Consider the following 12,664-nt stretch of genomic DNA (forward strand, 5'->3'; position numbering starts at 1 on the left):
CTCCCTTTTTTGACCTCCCCACTCCTCTTGGTTTATCCCTTCTGACTTTCTCAGTAGAGTTAGATAGAGTTTTATATCCCAATGGATAATATAGCTACTCTTCCCTCTCTGGGTTGATTAAACTGAGAGTAACGTTTAAATATTACCTCTTAATGCTCTCTTCCTCTCCTTCTTGTAATAGTATTTGTCCCCTCCCCTTCCCATGCCCTCTTTGTGAGTGATAGAATATCCTATTTTTCTTATTCTCTCAATTTTCTCTTGGTGTCCCCTGCTATTCACCCCCCTCTTTCCCACCCCCCATATCATCTTAGACCATTTAGTATTCCATTCTCTCCCTATGAATTATTCTTCTGATTACTATAATAGTGAATACTATAATAGTGAATAGACTTCACTACAGAGAATTATACATAGCATTTCTCCACATAGGAATACAGATAATTAGATCTTACTGAGACCCTTAAAAAGGCAAATTTAAAAATTATGAGTTTTCTTTCTTTCCCCTCTGTTTCTTATTTACCTTTCCATGTTTCTCTTGATTTTTGTGGTAGGATATCAAACTTTCCATTCAGTCCTGGTTTTTTCTTTGCAAATACTTGGAAATCTTCAATTTTGTTGAATGCCCATACTTTCCCCTGGAAGTATATAGTCAATTTTGATGCGTAGTTGATCCGTGGTTGAAGGTCCAGCTCTCTTGCCTTTCTGAATATCATATTCCAAGCCTTGCGGTCTTTTAGTGTGGAGGCTGCCAGATCTTTTGTGATCCTGATTGGTGCTCCTTGATATTTGAATTGTCTCTGGCTTCTTGTAATATTTTTTCTTTTACTTGGAAGCTCTTGAATTTGGCTATTATATTCCTGGGCTTTGTCTTTTCTGGGTCTAGTGTAGAGGGTGATCTATGGATCCTTTCAATGTCTATATTGCCCTCTTGTCGTAGAACTTCATGGCAATTTTGCTAAATAATTTCTTTTAGTATGGAGTCCAAATTTCTATTAATTTCTGCTTTTTCAGGGAGACCAATGATTTTCAAATTGTCTCTTCTAGACTGGTTTTCTTGGTCTGTCACTTTCTCATTGAGATATTTCATGTTTCCTTCTATTTTTTTCAGTCTTTTGACTTTGTTTTATTTGTTCTTGCTGTCTTGAGAGATCATTTGCTTCTAATTGCTCAATTCTAGCCTTTAGGGACTGGTTTTCCTTTTCAATCTGGTCATTTCTGGTGTTCAATTTGCTTTTCAGCTCATTTGATTTCTGAGCCTCACTTTCCAATTGCAAAATTCTGCCTTTTAAACTGTTATTTTCTTGCCTGATTTCCTTTTGAGCTATTTCCCATTTCTCTAGCTAAATCTTTTCCAACTTTCTCATCATCTCAGATTTGAACTCTTCAAGAGCTTGTGACCAGTTTTCATTATTTTGGGAGGGTCCAGATGTGATTGGTTGTTTGTTCTCCTCTTCTGTTTGTTCGGTTGTCTGGATTTTCTCTTTGTAAAAGTTATTGAATGTTAAAGATTTCTTCTTCTTGTTGTTAATCTTTCTCTTCTGGGCTTTCTGATTCTGGGTTGCCATTGTTAGCCCAGCCTGTTCTCAGCTTTAACCTCTCGCTCAGCATCTGTCTGAGCTCTTTAGACTCCTGAGGTCTCAGGTCTTGTTGTTCTCAAGGTCAAGCCCCCTGGTGGGCCCCCTTGTTTGATCCTCTGCCGGAGGTTCCTTTACAAGTCTCAGGGCGCTTCTTCCACAGTTGTATACCCGTCTGCACCGGTTCCCCACTCAGGGTTTCAGAGCCTTCGCTGGCGCCTGTGTCTGCCTCCACCCCCTCTCTGAGCCCGCGCTCAAAGTCCGTGTGCATTCTTTAGCCTTTTGGGGTCCTAAGTCTTGCTGCTCTCAGGAACAGGCCCTAGAGCTGCCAATTACTCAATGGGTGCCCCAAACTTGCTCTATTTCTTTTGAGCTGGCTTTGGCACTGTAGATGTTGTGTGTGTGTGGGGGGAGGGGTGGGTTGCTCAGCCAGTGATTTAGTAAGAGCTGTTTCACCCCTTTATAGCATGGAAATGCCCCAATTCCACGTACCTTCCACGCTGCTCCCTGTTGTGGGGTCCCTCCGTTCGTCTGGATTTGTTTTTATGTCCCCTTGAGGAGTCCTGTATGTTTCGGTTAGGAGAGGTTAAGCGCTGCTTTTTACTCTGCCGCCATCTTAACCCAGAACTCCTAGTTTTTTACTGTCCTTCATTTTTGAAGAGTACCAATGCCATCTCAGGATAATGTCTTGATTTGTCCATCAGTTGGATTTAAGTGAGACAGAGTTATTCAAGGTCCTCAGCCTTACTCTCTCTTCCAGAGTCATCAAATACCAATAGCAGGACAAAAGTCAAAATGATGGTGATGGCCTGGGATATAGTGGCTGACATTGGAGTCTTCCATGTCTAACAAAGTTCTTAGAGCGACACAGCACCCATTTCAGTCACTTTCATGACCCTTGAAACCAAATTTTTTTCTCTGCCCATTCCAATGGGAGCAGTCCTGAATACTTGGAGTAGACAACCTCTAAGTCACTTAGGGTTTAAGACCTGACAGTTACCTTCAATCTGATTTAGCCTGACTGCTGAGATGGTCCATATGGAGATGAGCTGAAGGAATTGTGGCTTAGAAAGGACATAAGACAGTTTTCCAGGTTGGCTGTCAACATGAAAGAGGAATTAGAATTTTTTGGTTGACTTCAGAGGGTGGAACTGGAAGCAATGAATTCAATTTGAAAAAAAGTGTTGGGTTGATGTAAGATGAGACATGTTAGGGTGGTAAAAACTCATTACAAACTGCACTGTCCAGAAATAGAATGGACTGCCTCAAGAGAAAGTGGATTCCCACCTCATTGGAAGGCTTCAAAAAGAGACTGGATGGTCACTTGCCAATATAAAATTATGGCCTCTGAAGTTTTCCAACTCTTAGATTTTATTTTTTTATTCCATTTGAATAATGGTTTTTCCTTCAGTTGTGGACTTCTAGAAAGATTGGCAATACATAAAGAGGGGCTGCTGTGGCTAGGTGAGCACTGCCACATTTGTCTGGCACTTTGAGTCCTGACACTGCTGAGTCTCAGCACCCCACTGACTTTTAAAAAAAGTTTGATTAAATTGTGAAGTTTCTCTTGGAATAAGAAGAAAATAAGTTGTTGAAAGCACCTCTCTAGTGGGCCTTCATGTCTTGTGCATTGGTAGGAAATGAATCTATGAATTCATTAGTGTGCAGAACTCTTGGATGAAGAAACTCCTCCTTCTACCCATGAAGTTTAAAACTTCTCTGCAGTTTAGAGTCTTGGACAGTTGATAGAACACTGAAAGTTTCAATAACTTGTCCAGGCTTACATTACCAGTATGACTCAGAGATTGGTCTTGCTGGCTCCAAAGCTAGATTCCTATTCATTCTGCCATGTTACCTTTCCTATCTTATCTTGAATTTGAGGACACTTAAATGGATATATGACATGATGATCACAAGGATTATGATGGGGATTATTTAAACAGAGTGGATACTGTGAAACTATTTTAAAATGGTATTACATTTTTTGTGTAGTCTGTGTTACATTTAAATCGTTGCTTAAAAAGTATATGTTTCAGAAAGGATACAAGCTTTTAGAAATCATTTCTGGGGAATTCTCTTGCTTAAAGATAAAAGTCTATGTTCAAAGCAATTTGAAAAAAAGTACCCTTTGCTAGGGGCAACTTTCACTTCTAAGGGAAACTACCACATGTAAATTTCAGAAAGCTAGAAAACTTTTGGGGAGGAAAGATGCTTTTCTTGCCTTTAAAGAGAGGGTAGAGAATTACTTTCTTAGAGTCTGAAGAAAATATTCATGGGGGTTTTCTACAGGCCAGAGGCTTCATGACTTCCTTCGTTCTTTAACAATCAAAGTACATTAAATGGTCTCAATGTGGCAGACTTGGAGACATGCTGCTTTCAGTTAAAGGCAAATTGCTGAGAAGTTGTTTTGACATGAAACTGTCTAAAAGTTTGATTGACTCTCTGATAGGGGGAGAAACCCTAAAATGAGAGCCTTGAGATGAATTAGGAAAGAGGCTCTAATCAAATCTGAGGATAAAAGTAGGGTTATTTGAAATTGATATTAGTTGGTGTTAATAGAAAAGGTACAAAACTGTATTTATGTGTAATCCAAATATTTATATATTATCCAAATGCTTATTCTATATGTAATTTTATACACACACATATGAATGAATTTCTTAAAAGCATTATCTTATATAGTATAGCTTGCCAAGAAGACTAGTATCATGTTCTACATGAGTACATCTTAACTCTGTGATCCTGGATAATCTGGTCAACCAATCCACACTCTAGACAACTCTCTAAGATGAGAAGGTACCCTGAGAAAGTACTTATCTGCATTGGTCAAGGGCATTTCTTTACTTGGGTTCCCTATACCATTGAAATCACAGATCAAGTCCCAATCCTTATCCTTATATGAATATATAGCTAAATAAGGAACTAGCTATTCCTGGGCTCACATGCCTGAGGTATTAAACATTTCTCTCCCTCTCTTCAGGGGATTCTTTTGATTTAGACATCTGATCTAAATGCCCATGGCCTAGACCAGGTTCAATATTAGGAGATACTGGCTGCTAATGAGATGGGATCTAGGCTTCCTTATCATACTCTTTGGTTTGTAAGTTCTTACCCCAAGGCCACTAGGGAAAGGACTCACTTAGAGCTGGGGGTTGATATTAACATCTTGTATCTCTGCAATTGAGGATAGAGTAAAAATATATTTTGGGAATCTGTAATATGATAGGTTTTCCCCCCACACCTAAATAATAGAAATGATAAAAATGCAAAAAGTTCACAGTGTAGATTGATAGAAATATTTCAAAGAGGACTCAGTAAATTAACTAACAACTTCAGTTATATTCTCTTTGTAAGTTAATATTTTTTACCTTTTACCTTCCAATTTATAATCAGTACTAAGCTTTGTTTCCAAGGCAAGAAGAATGGTAAGGGCTGAGCAATTAGGGTTAAGTGACTTGGTCAGGGTCAAGCAGCTAGAAAGTATCTGAGGTTAGATTTGAACTCAGGACCTCCCATCTTTAGACCTGGCTTTCTAGCCACAGAGCCACTTGTTTAAATTTTTTCAGAACATCTTAATAGGCATTAATGCATTTCATCTAAGTTCAACACTGATATATGTCTTCTGGCAAAATGATGCAGGCTTGAGACCATCCTTTTATTGGTCACTGTCTTCTTCAATAATGCTGTACTTGTTGGGGAATCTTTTCTTTAAGGGACCCAATAAGTTCAATTGATTTGTATCCCTAGAAGAAAAGAAGATATTGGTAAATATTAAAAATTGTTATTATCAACAGGGTAAGTAGAAGAAGTTTACTTAGAGGGAATAGTGACAAACTGTATAGGATGAAATGTCAAGATATATATTATATATATACACACACACACACACACACANCTCAGGACCTCCCATCTTTAGACCTGGCTTTCTAGCCACAGAGCCACTTGTTTAAATTTTTTCAGAACATCTTAATAGGCATTAATGCATTTCATCTAAGTTCAACACTGATATATGTCTTCTGGCAAAATGATGCAGGCTTGAGACCATCCTTTTATTGGTCACTGTCTTCTTCAATAATGCTGTACTTGTTGGGGAATCTTTTCTTTAAGGGACCCAATAAGTTCAATTGATTTGTATCCCTAGAAGAAAAGAAGATATTGGTAAATATTAAAAATTGTTATTATCAACAGGGTAAGTAGAAGAAGTTTACTTAGAGGGAATAGTGACAAACTGTATAGGATGAAATGTCAAGATATATATTATATATACACACACACACACACACACATATATATATATATATATATATATGTATAAATATATATAAAACTAGTGGGGGGAAAAGGAGAGAATATTAAGAAAAATGGGAAAACAGACAAAATAGATTAAATTTATATTCCATAAAGGAGCACATGGGGCAAACAGGGGAGAAGATCAATACACTGGAAGGGTAAAGAGGTTGGAGAGAGGAAATACTTAATACTTAAGTGCATTGAAATTAACTTAAAGAGGGAAGAATAATCAGATCCATTGGGGCAGAGAATTGATTCACAACCTATAGAAAAGTAGAAGAGTAACAAAAGGACTGGTGGGGAGGGAAGCAACACTAGGAGGGAGGGGAGTAGCTTTAAAAAACCCTAAAGAAGAATAAGAGGGGAATAAGAAAGGGGAGGGGAGAAAGGGAAGTACAATAAGGGAGGGGATCAGGGGAACTGTTTTAAAACAAAACACTGGTATAGAAGGAAATAGTGAAAGAAGAAAGGGCAGGACAAGGAGAGAGAATCAAAATGTCTGGGGATACACAGTTGATAATTATAATTCTGAATGTGAATAGGATGAACTCGCCCATAAAACGGGAGAAAATAGCAGAGTAGATTAGAGACCAAAGTCATACCATATGTTGTCTACAAGAAACACACATGAGACAGGCAGAAATACATAGAGTAAAAATGAAAGGCTAGAGCAAAATCTATTGGGCTTCAACTGAGAAAAAGAAGGTAGGAGTTGCAATCATGATTTTTGACAGAGCCAAACTAAATAAATCTTGTTAAAAGAGAGAGCGAAGGTAATTATATCCTGATAAAAGGCAGTATAAACAATAAAGAAATATCAGTACTCCACATGTATTCAGCAAATGGTATAGCATCCAGAGTTTTAAAGGAGAAGCTAGTGGAACTCAAGTATGAAATAGATAGCAAAACTATACTAGTGGGTGACCTCAACCTTCCCCTATCAGATCTAGATAAATCAAACCAAAAAATAAATAAGAGATAAGAGAGGTGAATGAAGTCTAGAAAAATTAGAGTTAATAGATATATGGAGAAAAATAAATAGGGGCAAAAAGAAATACACATTCTTTTCAGCAGCACATGGAACATTCACAAAGACTGACCATGTACTAGGACATAATAAACATGGCAAAGAAATGCAAAAAAGAAGAAATAATAAGTGCAACCTTATTAGATCATAATGCAATAAAAATAGTTATTAGTAAGGATACATGGCGAGGCAAACCAAAAACTAATTGGAAATTAAATAATATGATTCTCCAAAATAAGTTAAAAAACAAATCATAGAAACAAGAAATAATTCCATTGAAGAAAATGACAATGATGAGACTTCTTACCAAAACCTATGGGATGTAGCTAAAGCAGTTCTAAGGAGAAAATTTATATCATTGAGTGCATATATTAACAAATTAGGGAGGGCAGAGGTTAATGAATTGGGTATACAAATTAAAAAACTAGAAAGCAAACAAATTAAAAATTCCCAGATATAAAATGAATTAGAGATCATAAAAATCAAAGGAGAAATTAATAAAACTGAAAGTAAAAGAACTATTGAATTAATAAATAAGACTAGAAGCTGGTATTTTGAAAAAACACCAGATAAAATAGACAAGTTACTGGTAAATCAAAATTAAAAAAAAAGGAAAGAAGAAAACCAAATTAACAGTATCAAAGATGAAAAGGGAGACTTCACCTCTAATGAAGAGGAAATTAAGGCAATCATTAAAAATAATTTTGCCCAATTTTATGGCAATAAATATAGCAATCTAGGTGATATGGATGAACATATAAAAATATAAATTGCATAGATTAACAGCAGAAGAAATAGAATACCTAAATAATCCCATATCAGAAAAAGAAATTGAACAAGCCATCAAAGAACTCCCTAAGAAAAAATCACCAGGGCCTGATGGATTCACAAGTGAATTCTATCAAACATTCAAAGAACAACTAATCCCAATATTATACAAATTATTTGACATAATAAGCAAAGGAGTCCTACCAAATTCCTTTTATGACACTAATATGGTACTGATTCCAAAGCCAGGCAGACCCAAAAACAGAGAAAGAAAACTACAGACCAATCTCTTCAATGAACATAGATGGAAATATCTTAAATAGAAAACTAGCCTCTGGCAAGTGATCAAGAGGTTTATCCATCATGATCAGGTGGGATTTATACCAGGAATGCAAGGATGGTTCAACATTAGGAAAACCATCCACATAACCAACCATATAAACAAGCTTGATTATCTCAATAGAAGCTGAAAAAGCCTCTGACAAAATACAACACCCATTCCTACTGAAAACACTAGAAAGGATAGGAATAGATTGACTTTTCCTAAAAATAATAAACAGTATATACCTAAAACCATCAACAAACATCATATGCAATGAGGATAAATTAGAAGCCTTCCCAATAAGATCAGGAGTAAAACAAGGATGCCCGTTATCACCTCTATTATTCAACATAGTACTAGAAACACTAGCAGTAGCAATTAGAAAAGAAAAAGAAATTGAAGGCAATGAGGAGACTAAGCTATCACTCTTTGCAGATGATATGATGGTATACTTAAAAAAAAAAACCCTAGAGAATCAACTAAAAAGCTAGTAGAAATAATCAACAATTTTAGCAAAGTTGCAGGATACAAAATAAATGTACATAAATCATCAACATTTCTATAGGTTTCCAACACATCACAGCAGAAAGGGTTAGAAAGAGAAACACCATTTAACATCACCCTAGACAATATAAAATACTTAGGAATCTATCTACCAAAACAAACACGGGAATTATACAAACACAACTACAAAACACTTTCTAAGCAATTAAAACTATATCTAAACTATTGGAAAAACATTGATTGCTCATGGGTAGGATGAGCTAACATAATAAAAATGAACATTCTACCCAAATTAACTTACTTATTTAGTGCCATACCTATCTAGCTACCAAGAAACTTTTTTACAGAATTAGAAAAAAAAAACCATGAGAAAGTTCATTTGGAAGAACAAAAGATCAAGAATATAATGGGAAATAATAAAAAAAAAAGGTGAAGGAAGGTGGCCTAGCAGTACAAGATATAAAAACTATACTATAAAGCAGTGGTCATCAAAATAATATGGTACTGGCTAAGAGACAGAAGGGAGGATTAGTGGAATAGACTAGGTGTAAGTGACATCAGCAAGACAGTGTATGATAAACCCAAAGAGCCCAATTTTTGGGACAAAAATCCACTATTTGACAAAAACTGCTGGGAAAATTGGAAAACAATATGGGAGAGATTAGGTTTAGACCAACATCTCACACCCTACACCAAGATAAATTCAGAATGGGTGAATGACTTGAATATAAAGAAGGAAACTATAAGTAAATTAGGCAAACATAGAATAGTTCACTTGTCAGATCTCTGGGAAAGGAAAAAATTTAAAACCAAGCAAGAGTTAGAAAAAATGTAAAATAAATAATTTTGATTACATTAAATTAAAAAGGTTTTGTAGAAACAAAAACAATGCAACCAAAATCAGAAGGGAAACAACAAACTGGGAAAAAATGTTTATAACAAAAAACTCTGACAAAGGTCTAATTACTCAAACATACAAGGAGCTGAATCAATTGTACACAAAATCAAGCCATTCCCCAATTGATAAATGGGCAAGGGACATGAATATGCAATTTTCAGATAAAGAAATCAAAACTATCAATAAGTACATGAGAAAGTGTTCTAAATCTCTAATAATTAGAGAAATGCTAATCAAAACAACTCTGAAGTATCACCTCACACCTAGCAGATTGGCTAAAATGACAGCAGGGGAGAGTAATGAATGTTGGAGGGGATGTGGCAAAATTGGGACATTAATGCACTGCTGGTGGAGTTATGAACTGATCCAACCATTCTGGCTGGCAATTTGGAACTGTGTCCAAAGAGCGCTAAGAGATTGCCTGCCCTTTGATTGAGCCATACTATTGCTGGGTTTGTACCTCAAAGAGATTGTAGGGAAAAGGACTTGTACAAAAATATTTATAGCTGTGCCCTTTTGGTAGCAAAAAACCGGAAAACGAGGCTATGCCCATCAATTGGGGAATGGCTGAACAAATTATGGTATCTGATGGTGATGGAATTACTATTGTGCTCAAAGAAATAATGAACTGTACGAATTTCATGTGAACTGGAACGACCTCCAGGAATTGAGGCTGAATGAAAGGAGCAGAACCAGGAGAACTTTATACACAGAGACATCTACACTATGGCACAATTGAATGTAATAGACTTGTCTACTGGCAACAATGCAATGATACAGGACAATTCTGAGGAACTTATGAGAAAGAACACTTTCACATCCAGAGAAAGAACTGTGGGAGTAGAAACATAGAAGAAAAACATTTCCTTGATCACATGGTTCGATGGGAATATGATTGGGGATGTAAACTCTAAACAATCACTCTACTGCAAATATTAATAATATGGAAAATAGGTCTTGATCAATGATGCATGTGAAACTCTGTTGAATTGCTCATTCGCTATGGGTTGGGGGAGGAAGAAGGAAAGATTATGCATCATATAACCATGGAAAAATATTCCAAATTAATTAAATAAATGAATGAAATAATAAAAAAAGTGCTGTACTAGCTGCCGAGGACTCCTCTATTTCCAAGATACCTCTGAAACAGCTTGGAATAGATCTTTGCTCAACTAAGTCCAAGAAAGAACAAACCAAAAAGAGTTTGCTAAAATACAGGCTTAAGCTCACCAAAGTAAGACAAGTTCACCTGGACTAAATGGTAATCAGAGTAGGAGGTCTTGTGAACCTGCTTATCCAGTTAAATAAGACTCCAAATCTGGAATAGAGAGTAAGCATGAACAGCTGGAAGAGTAATATGTCAATAGGCAGCATTGTTTCTGAGTATGTATGGAGAGCTGGTAGGTAATCGATAACTTCAGGTTTCACAAAAAGAATTGTACAAGACCCACAATGAGGCTTTTGTTATGGAGCTCCAGGTCATCTGCCTCATAAGTGTCACTGGTCAAAGGATTAAAACAAAAAGGAGAAACAGAGTAGATAAGAAAATAAAACCCTACAATCTGTTGCTTCTAAGAAACATTTCTAAAAAAACCCAGATATACAAAAAATAAAACTGAAGGGATGAATAAAAACCCAAACATTATTATGCATAAAATGATTTTAAAAAAAGGAGTTGGAATCATACTTTCTGACAAAGGAAAAAGAAACAATCAAGAAATAAAAAGGATAAACAAGGAAACTATGCTACATCAAAAGGAATCATAGACAATAAACTAATATCATTAATAAACTTATAACTCTCCACACCTGAACATCTAAATTCATAAAGGAAACAGTATATGAGCTAAGAAGACATAAACAGTAACAAATAATGACAGGAGACTTCAATATTCCTCTCTTAGTTTTGGATAAATCTAACAGAAGGAAACAAAAGGGAAAACATGGAACTGAACAAATTGCTAGAGAAAATAGAGTTAAAAGACTTATGACCACTTATAAATGGGATGGCAAAAGAATACATATATTTCTTTGTACCATATGGAACTTTCACAAAAAATTGACCCTTTACCAGGGTGCAGAGATATTACACCAGAAATAGTTAATATAAACTTTATAGACCATACCACAATAAAAATAGTAATTGGTTCAGGGGCCACAAACAAAAGATACAAACCCAAATGCATACTTACCAGTGAAATACTAAATAAAAATGGGTCAAAGCACAAATCATGGAAACAATAAATAACTATGTAAAAGAAAATGATGATGATAAAGTGACATACCAAAATTTCTGGGATACAGCCAAAGCAGTTCTCAGGGGGAAAATCATATCCTTACAAACATACATTAACAAAATAGAAAAAGGAAAAGATTAATAAACTGAATATGAATTGAGAAAAATTAGAAAGCCAACAAAAACTAAAACAAGCACAAAGGAAAAACATTAAAAATTAGAGGAGAAATGGATAAATTACAAACTAGAAAAATCATAGAAATGGTAAATAAAACTAAGGTTCTTTCAAAAAACTAATAAAATTGATGAACTCTTAGCTAAATTACTTTAAAAAAGATAGCAGAAAATCAAATCAATAAAATTGCAAATGAGCAAGGTAAAGTTGCAGCAAAATCAGAAGAAATAAAAAATAGTAATCAGAACATATTATGCTCAGTTATATTCTAACTAAACTGAGAACACAAAAGAAATGGAGGAATAGCTTCAAAAATAAAAATAACCAAACTAAAAGAAGAGCAGAGAGAAATCTTATATAACTCAATCTCAGAAAAGGAAATAGATGTAGCTGTAAAGGGACTATCAAAGAAGGATAGGGAACACATTCTGGTCCTTATGGATTCACAGAAGAATTCTATTAAACTTTTAAAGAACAGTTAGTATCCACATATGATGAATTAATTTTAAAGAATTGAGAAAACTGGGAAACTTTCATGAGACAAATGTATTCTTAATATTTTAACCATGGAAAAAGAAAACTAGGAAAAAAGCTATAGGTCAATACAATTAATGAACATTAGCTCAAAAATTTTAAACAAAATCTTGTCAGACTGGAACAATTTATTCAAGAAAACATTTGTTATGACCGAGTGGAATTTTTATCATGGGTGAAGGGATGATTCAGCATGGGGGTAGGGGTGAGGAACAATGATCACATTAAACACCAAAACATGCAAAACCATGTGATTGTTTCAAAAGATACAGAAAAGATCTTGGAAAAAGTACAACACTTTTTAAAGCCAAAAGTTTTACAAAATATAGGTATGGA

Source organism: Gracilinanus agilis, chromosome 2 (genome assembly GCF_016433145.1).
Source record: "Gracilinanus agilis isolate LMUSP501 chromosome 2, AgileGrace, whole genome shotgun sequence".
In the NCBI taxonomy this organism is placed as follows: Eukaryota; Metazoa; Chordata; class Mammalia; order Didelphimorphia; family Didelphidae; genus Gracilinanus; species Gracilinanus agilis.